The sequence below is a fragment of the Cibotium barometz genome, chromosome 61, assembly GCF_041138505.1.
Source record: "Cibotium barometz isolate CiBa-2024 chromosome 61, ASM4113850v1, whole genome shotgun sequence".
Lineage (NCBI taxonomy): Eukaryota > Viridiplantae > Streptophyta > Polypodiopsida > Cyatheales > Cibotiaceae > Cibotium > Cibotium barometz.
The window spans coordinates 2,562,501-2,569,819 of NC_141106.1; the positions used below are offsets into that span (position 1 = coordinate 2,562,501).

The window sequence follows — 7,319 nt, forward strand, 5'->3', positions numbered from 1 at the left end:
GTAAAAACAAGGTAAAGAAGGTCGTTTGTCCTCGTCGTGCTGGCGCAACTTGATAGTTGTTTGCAGGATGGTTGTGTGGCCTCCTTCAAGATGCTTGCAGAGGTGATGATGGTCGTTTGTGATTGACGAGATGATTATCTATAGGTGATGACGGTAGCCCCTTCTTCGAATCGTGCAGAACCTCTCAATGCCCCAGGACAAGCGATGCTACCCATCACCGGCCTTGCTTAACACCTGCTCTGCAAAAAGGCTTCGAGATCTATTCTATGCCAACTATCGGGGGATGTGCTTGTTGAGCGCTAGCTGTAGGTGGGCACCACCGCCTTATGCTCCGCTACATAGCTCTACTGCTGCGCGCACAAAGGAGGGACATGTAATGACTTTATGGTGGCATTTATGGGTGATTAAAGGCATTGTTGGGAGGTAACCTGCCCTTCTATGTTTAGTGTAGGCCACAGTGCATAGCACCACCCATGACTCCATGCCCTTCATTGATCTTGATGAGTGTAGTGGTCTAGCCCGTCGTGTCTCTCTGACTAGCTCCGACTGGGTGAGTGCCAATGCTAGCCCGGTTTATGGGTAGGCTTGGCTACTTGCAAGTGAGCTTCTTCCCTTTCGATGGTGGCCACCATGACCCTGGGGTTGCACATGCCTAGTGTGCGACTAAGTGTTTTTCTCTTGAAAATGGCCACATCCCTGGCTAGTGGGCAGTGCACCACTTTCTCCCTCAAACTCGCCTCAAATTCGTCATTCAAATGACCACCTACTCCTCCCTTACTGAAATGGCTTAGTGGGCATTCTTCTAGGATGGCACCCACGGCCGTAGGCCTAACTTGTGGTGGGCAGGGCTTCTAGCCCACCTTTTTTCACATTCATGCTCACCAACTTCTTTTGATGGTTGCCCTTGCCTTCTTGTTGATCTAGCCAAAAACCTTGTTGATGATGATTCCATTTTTGACAAATGTGCCTCCTTGCAAACTTGTCCGGGCACAACGAAACAGTTGTTAAGTCACTAGTAAAATTGCTCTAGTCCATGTATTTGTGGGGGAGCACCCATGGGAGGCCACCCTTGTCTCTCACCAAAACTCTTGTCAAGGGTGTCTCCATGCAAACTTCTCATATTTTCTATTATTTGCCTAAGTTCATTTAGCATCTACAAAGGTGTAGGTAAAAATGTACAATGCCCAAATGCAAATTTTAAGATTGTAGTGTATGCTTAGAAGGGGCATGGTCAGGATGCACTAAATTGTTTTGAACATATGGAGCATGACGACCTCTCTCCGGATGCAATGACCTTTTCTTGTATCAATAAAGCTTGTGGAGGCATAAAGGAAGCTGACAAAGAGAAACAAATTCATGATAAGATTACTAGACAAGGGTTGTTTGGAAATGATATGATGCTTGGCAGGACTGTGCTTGATATGTATGCCAAGTGTGGTGCTCTCCCCAAAGCACCACACTTGGCGATGTTGTACATGTCTTGCAATCAATGCACTCCAAGAGACAACATACCGAGAAAGAAGCTCCTCAAGCATGCCCTCTTTAGGCTTAGCTATTTGATCAAGTTGCCTTGATAGCCACTTGATTTGCCTACATCTTAATTTTGTTCCTGATTTGGATGTTTTTTATAGATTGCAGAATTGGTTTACGAGGTTGAAGATGACTCCCACGCACCTTATAGCTCTACATTAATAAGCAATCGTGGAACAATATCCTATGAGACTCATTGCATCATCGACTTCAATATCGCAAAGACTGACAAAGGTATTCCTATTTTTCACTCTTTTATATTCAAACAAACTAATGGCCACTTTCAACATTGATGGTGTATCTTTGGTCCACTTTTGATACCGAGAGTGTTATTTGGGAAGAAACGGGGGAAGGGCACATTCCCTTATATTAATAAAATATTGGGGAGGACTGTGCCAACTCACCGCCATACTTTTTATGTATGGTTTTCTTTTTCACTTGCACAAACAAGCACAAAATTCGTATGACTTGAGCAATAACATGTAACTCAGATTCAGGTGTGCTAACCAATTTGTAATTATCCTTTTTGTAAGGTACTTCAAGATCTCCATCGGTTATAAGTATAGGCATTGGTTCCTCGATAGTGGGCGTGCCTCTATATCACCCTTTCCAAGTATGTTTTATAGATTCATGTTCTTTCGATAGTGGGCGTGCCTCTATATCACCCTTTCCAAGTATGTTTTATAGATTCATGTTCTTTCGATTAATTCAAGATATTCTATTGTCACCATCACAACCTGCTCATCTACCCCAACAATGTCTGGCTCGCCATCGTCATCCACTTCGGGTAGGTCTTGTGCTCCATGTTTGTCACCCACGAAGAAAGAGCTTATAGTCTACTAGATCGGATTGCTCAATATTGTTAATTATTCTTACGGGCACTTTACAAATGACATGACCTCCCAGCTCAGAGAAAACCTCAAGGACCCGACGTTCTGCAATTGGGTGCTGCCTCGCTTCTCCACCACCACCCACAATGACACCATCGTCACCCTCATGGCCACCATGAAGCAGTACTTTAACTACAGTTTCTGTATTATGTGTGGAATCCCTGAAGTGACACTGGCAGGCTCAAGAGAGGACTGGGAAGAGATTGACACGTGGGTAGAGAAGCTGCAGGTCGGGGGCTATGGCAAGGAAGATAACCGGGTAAGTCATTCAGATGAGTAGGAATACAATCTACATGGAGTTTTGATTGAAGATTTGCCATTACACGTTGGAAGAATCAGGGCCAAGCTATTTGAGGCGGGTGGATAACGGCCTTCTACGTTTGATGGGCAAGGCAACTGGTAGGCATACAACTTTAGCCACTGACCACGGACATCTATGGAATCTCTCTCTCTCACACACACACACACATCATCATCAAAACACACACACACACACACACACTCATCATCATCATCATCAAAACTAGGTGCACTCCATGCTCTGAAGCTTGCAAAACAAGATTGTTTTTTTATATTCTTTTACCGTGTTTTGTGTGAGTGCTTGGGTAGCATACTTTGTGCTCAAATGAAGAAAGCATACTTGGAAGCAATGCTAGACTGAAATCCGCGATCGATGAGCTTGAAGTCAGTTCTTATGTTCAATGGGGATTCAAAATTCATTACCACATTTGAAAATGAGTTTTGTATCATGAATCAATACGCATGACTAGCGGCCACCTTCAACACTGAAGGTGTTTTGGTCCACTTTCGATATCGAAAGCACTATGTTCTTTTATGTTTATAGAATTTCGGGGAGGACTGTGCCAACTCCTTGCCATACTTTATGTATGGTTTAAAAAAAAACTTCACTCACATAAACAAGCACGAAAATCCAGTGACTTGATGAATGACGTGTAACTCATATTCAAACGTGTAACTCATATTCAAACGTGCTAATGAATTTGGAATTATCAACTTTGTGATGTACCCTGAGATCTCTGTCGATGTCCCATCAATTCCTCACGTCGAATATAATCATAGCCTTGATTTTCATGCTCGTTCGAGCTCTATAAGTTGTTCATATAAACTTGAGAAAGACACGCATACGAAGAGGATGTGCTGCAAAAATGGTATGGGTTGCAATATCCATCTTCATTTAAGTGCTTCAAGATGTTTATACGTGAACAGAAGGACACACGCTCTTTCAAAGTACGTTGACAACGCACAAGTGCAAGCAATCAAGAAGATAAGGGTACCCAAGCATTCTAGTTATGTAAGATTTAATGAATCTCTTGAAAGTCGTTTTTGCTTTGAAACTTGGCCCTTTAGTACAAAGGTCAAAAATTACAAATCTTTAGGTATAAAAAGATCTCAAATTTCTTTTCTTTTCTTTTCTTTTAGACTTATGTATAAATATTATAAAAAAGATTTTAGGTAAAAAATGATAAAATACATAACCTCTCTCTCTCTTCAAAGACTACCTATGTAATTGTCTTTTTTTTAATAAGATAAAAAATTTAATTGTCTATGAAAGGAAACCAAAAGCATCCAAACTAGAGAGGACTATATGTACAATTACAAAAGCAATCTGCTAGTACTGGAATAGCACTCAATGTTACATAAAATTCAGCTTATGCATAAGGAGTGCATAACTACTCTTGAATAGTATGTAGGATCATTCAAACCATTTCCCTTACAAGCTCTATCCATTGGGCTTGGGCCTGCTCCACCTTTTAATCAAACATGTTACTAGGTTCACATACACTGGGTCCCTAGAGTGAAACATATCTACCAGCAACACACGCTTCTACTATGATGTGATCTCATTATTTCATCCTAGTATGAAAACTGCTTTATACTTAATTTTACATAGACATGATAACCAAGTAGACATGATAACCAAGTAGAGATCTTTTTATAATCCTTGCCCAAGATGGGACACTCCCAGAAGAGATGGGCTAGTGATTCTTTAGTAACTTTACAACCAGAGCACAAACTACCTGCTCTATGCTCTCATAGCCAGCTTTGTTCCAATGGGTAAAGCACCCAAAATCACCTTTAAAATGAAAGCTTTCATGAAGAGAGGGCTTGCATTATGCCAAATATTTCCCATAATCACCTTCCATTTAATTATTGACCACTTTCTTTTCCACATTTTCTTACCTTCAAGGAACCAGTCTAGATTCCAGATCAATTTAACATATGCTTCTTTTAAAGAAGGCATGGATAAATTCATGGTTATTGGCTAATACACATTGTTACAATTCACTTTGCTGTCCATGAGGGGCAATTAGTGTAGCAAAGCTGTCAAAACAATGAGATACCACAATAACACGTATGGTTTAGTCCAATTGGTTCTTCACTCGATCCAAGCTCTTCCAGTCTGCAAAGTTTTCATCCTGAAAATTTCTAAAGTTTCATTTTTTATTGTAGACCCTAGCAAAATTAGCCATCTCCCCCTTGATATGTAGATCACAAATGTTGGTCAACCAAGGTTACAAATTTAAAATGAAATTCCCAAATTATCTTTTTGATCCTCCAACCAAGAGTAGATGCAACACCCCTTAAGTTATTGCAAAAATACAATGAAGAATACCCTTTGATTTTCAAAAATGAATGTGCCATAAGTTTCTCTGCGCCTTCTAGGTTCTTTTCTATGATCTGGCTTTAGCCTTATAGACTAAAAATTTAAGCATACATGTCCAAGATTGTTCACCTTTGGCAAGATCTAAAAAATAAAATTTTGCAAACATAGCAGTGGCATGAACAGAAGGGTTAATAACCCCAGCCCCCCATTTTCATAGGCCTAGAAATATTGCTCCACTTGCACCAATCCGTCACTCTAGCTTGCTTAGGACCTTTCTTCCAAAAAAAGATTTTGATTGGATTTAGGAAATCATTTTAGTATCTTTTAGCCATACTCAAGATGGGTGAGTTGAACATATTAAGAGGGATGGACCACCTTTACCCTTCCACTTAGATGTATCAAGACATAATACCATTTCAGCATTTAACTTTTAACTTTCTCCAATACCCAATGAAAGGCACATTTTTTAGTAGTACCCACTCGAAGATGCTTTCCAAAGCGCCCAAAGATTGATCCTAGAGCTCAACCATACTACCAGTCTAACATGATGGGTCAAATGAGTGCTCCTCTCTTATTTAGAGAGATTAGTCTCAAATTACACCGAGACCTTGAGGCTTTGGAAAAAGTTGCACAATCTCTTGAGCTTAAACTTTGAGAAAAATGATAGGGTCAATGCTTCATAATCTCAATTTTATGATCAAAATTTAAGCCTGATCAACAAAAATTCTAGAAATCCTAGCGGGGTGCCCAAAAGAATACACTGACCCTATCATAAGCTTTATATAGGTCAAAAAGCTCGAGCAACACCACTTTTGTTGAGAAGTGTGTGCATAATCGTTTCCTACCAGGATGCTATCATACATGGACCTCCCCTTTTATAAATCCATGCTAGTGAGGATTTACAACTTGGTTTGGCATTGGAGCTAATTTGATGGCCAATTCTTTAGCAATGATTTTATAAAACATTGGAATCATGGGGATGACATTTCTACGTTTGGGATGGGAACAAACCAATTTTTTAGGTATTATCTTGATATGGTCTTTTTTAATTCCTTCCTTAGCAAAACCAAATCTAAACACCCTATTAGCAATGCAAGTAGTAGCATATTATAGCTGGGACAAGAATTGAAGGAAGAATGCAATTGTTAATCCTTCCCATCTAAGAGATATCTCCCATCCCAAAGTTTCTAAAGCCCCCTTACATACATCTATGGAGATGGGTCTGTCTAATCACTTGGCTGCTCCCTCACTAATGGCAAGTTAAACTAAGTTTAATATCTCCTCCTAAGATTTTAAAAGTTCTTGATATGATTCCTCGGGCATATTGATGATTTGGCTTAGCCATTGTAGTATGTGTTGGGCCATTTCATTAAGCTCTTTGACTCTATGATCCCCATATTTAAAGAGATTGGGCTTAGCATGAAGCCTAGATCTGTTAGCTTCTTTTGACTCACACTCATTTACACCATCCGTGCACATTATCCATTCGTAGAGTGAAATGGGGTGGGGGGGTGTTAACTGGCAAGGTATGGGAGCATGTCAACCACAAGCATCAGAGTCACAGAATGGCAGTCACAACAAGTCCCAGGCAAGTTTCTTCTAAAATCAAAACCCGCAATTTAAAAGAATCCTATTTGTAATTCCATGTTAACACTAGTTTGGTAGCTCAGAGGGACGTAAAACTGTCCTTTTGATGTTTTGGAAAGAAATTTACAACCTAGCATGTAGGTAGTTTCTTAAGACATACCTTTTGGAGCTTAATATAAACCTACTAAGGTATCTGATAAAAATATGAGAGGCCTCAAATGGCATTAAACCTGAGTGCAAGGTGCCCATAAAATTATGGCACCACAAGTTTCAGCACATGGAGAACTACATTTTAAATCTTGAAATACTACGCTAAAAAGTAGAATTTGTTTCAATGAGCTATACTTTTTTAGATACTATTTTTAAGTATTGGAAACATGTAACAACATTAGAAATGACCAAAACATGTAACAACATTAGAAATGACCAAAACATGTAACAACATTAGAAATGACCAAAACATTGATATTGATGTGATTTACATATCAAATAAGTATAGTGGTTACCCTAGTGATCTGGAAGTTTATTCAAAAAACTCAACTAAATGGTTGTATGCTTGTATATAACACCCTCCAGGTAGCACTAACATTCATTTGTAAAGAAAAATCATCAAATCACAAAAAAAATAAAAAATAAAAGATAATAAGTGCTACAGAGATTATTAGCCAAAAACAGCAAGAACATCA

The 7,319-nt window shown here is 39.5% G+C and overlaps 1 pseudogene; it reads left to right on the plus strand.

Moving 5' to 3' along the window:
* The first annotated feature begins 1,259 nt into the window (after positions 1–1,259).
* LOC147604460 (uncharacterized) lies at positions 1,260–2,844 on the plus strand (annotated as a pseudogene).
* The last annotated feature ends 4,475 nt before the right edge of the window (positions 2,845–7,319 follow it).